A 2,083-nucleotide genomic window follows, 5' to 3' on the forward strand; every position below is an offset into this window, starting at 1 on the left:
GCACATGGCTGGCTCATGTCCAGCTTTTCATCCACCAGTCCCCCCAAGTCCCTCTTGGCAGGGCTGCTCTCGATCCTTTCTTCCCCCAGCCAGTATTGATACTGGGGGTTAAATATTAGACAAATATTTTTTTTAAGAGACTAGAGCCTGACTGACCACTGATCAGAGACACAGAGTTCATTGGCATGCCAACCTGGAGCCACTCAGCAAAACAGAAATTACAAGTGTAACCACTGCAGTGGCAAGTGGCTCCCCCACTCTGTTCAGCTGCCACAGAAATAGTTCCAAGGCAGAGAAAAATGTGACTTTGCTTGAAGAGAGAGAGATAGATATGTGATTCAGGCATCTGAGTCAGCCAGTCTATGGACAGGAAAAGGTAGCATCTACAGCCATTCTATTTGCCCAAGACCCAAGATGCTCTTTGGAGGTGCCTCACAACACTGATGACAGCAGGAGCCTATAGATTCCTCCAACGCCATCACTTTCATTGTATCAACATTTCCATGCCTGAGCCTTGGCTGGAAATCATGCCACCCAACAGCAAGCAACTTCTGACTTTGTCTCCTGAAAAGCGCAGTGTCTCTTACAGCAAATCTCTGGGGCACAAAAGAAACTGCAAGCGTCTCAACTACCTGCTCACCTTTTTTTGGGGTGTTTAGTTGGTGCTGGGAAAGGCTTAAGCCTTTCCATGGATAACCAGAAAATCCGGAACTACAGTATAGATGCTAAGAACAGACTGGTGGGGAGAGGCAGGGAAAAACTCCACCCCAACCAGACAACCCGATGTCCTTATTTCCTCCTCCTCCTGCAGAGGACATCGTTCACCAGTCCACAACACACTCCTGGGAGGTGCCGAGAAGTGCCAATAATTACAGTAAAACAAGAGGAGGATGGGGAAGGCTTTGATCCTCCTGTGTTATTGTATCAGGAAATTACTGGCAAAAGAATGAGCCCTTCTCTCAATTCAGGTTATTCCCCAAAAGGATTCTCCTGCAAAGTCTGAAGCTCAGACAAGGTACTGGACTGAAGGAATCACTCTTCCCATCTTCTGCACCAAGCTCAGCATGTCCACAGTATGTTTCTGAGCACAACATACAACTCCCTAATCTTCTTGGCAGCAGTCACTCGTACGAGTCAGTCCTCCAGCCTACAAAATGCCTTTCCAAATTAAGCTGTTATTTTCCCTTATTAAACTTCATATTTGAGCTAAAACAGCGACACTGATTCAGTTAAACCATGGCCGTCTGCAGCTCTTGTTCAAAGCAGAGCACACAGAAATCTCATAGAGTCTGAGATGCCTGGTCAAACAGACTCCAATGAGTCAACGGGTTGTAACGAAGGGAGATGTGACTTTATTTCAGCAACATGCATCATTTCCAGCTCCAGGGGCAGCAATGAGAATTATGCTTCCCAGCTCAAATTCTGCCTTCAGTAATAGCAACACGCAGCCTGTACTGAAAGAGACTCAAGAGCATCTCTAAGAGCAGCCTACAGGACACTGGTACCTATTGGGGCACGCTGACCCGACACTTGTTTGCTGCACGCGGCTTTCAGCCCACCAGCGGCTGCTGTTTTGGGTAGGGATGGGGGTGATTGTCCCCAAGAGGAGCTACTATTCACTGCCATGCACCACCACTGAGGGAAAGGGTGGAGATAAGGAGAAAAATCAGCTCTTGATCCAGCCAACTTTTAAACACAAGCAAGCACCCACTCGATAACAAATCTCACTAAGCAACTTAGGCTGATTATGGTCTAATAGAAAGGAAATTTTAAGTGTGTGCAAAGAAAACCAAATAAAACACATAAGGAAGGAACTGAATCTAAAAGCAGGTATTAGATTTCTTTTCTCTCTTGCACTCTGAGCAAATACTGTTCAAAGATGTTTGACAATCTGTTTGCCAGCTGAAGCATGCAGGACTCCGATAGCAACATAACAGAAAATTGTGTGTCCCTTTCTGTCAAGTTGAGGCAAGTCCACACTGTGGTGTTTGCCTAAATGAAAAACAATATCATGGCAGAACTGACCTAGGCCAGCCTGAGAGCGTGTTGAATGAGATGGGACAGAGCTGGAGAACAAGGGAAA

The 2,083-nt window shown here is 46.2% G+C and overlaps 1 protein-coding gene across 1 annotated transcript in view; it reads right to left on the reverse strand.

Annotated features, from left to right (window-relative positions):
* ADGRL3 (adhesion G protein-coupled receptor L3) overlaps positions 1–2,083 on the reverse strand; it is a 271,134-nt gene that overhangs the window by 112,384 nt on the left and 156,667 nt on the right. The window lies entirely within an intron of this gene.

Source organism: Egretta garzetta, unplaced genomic scaffold (assembly GCF_000687185.1).
Source record: "Egretta garzetta isolate BGI_Z169 unplaced genomic scaffold, ASM68718v1 scaffold89, whole genome shotgun sequence".
NCBI classification, from domain to species: Eukaryota; Metazoa; Chordata; class Aves; order Pelecaniformes; family Ardeidae; genus Egretta; species Egretta garzetta.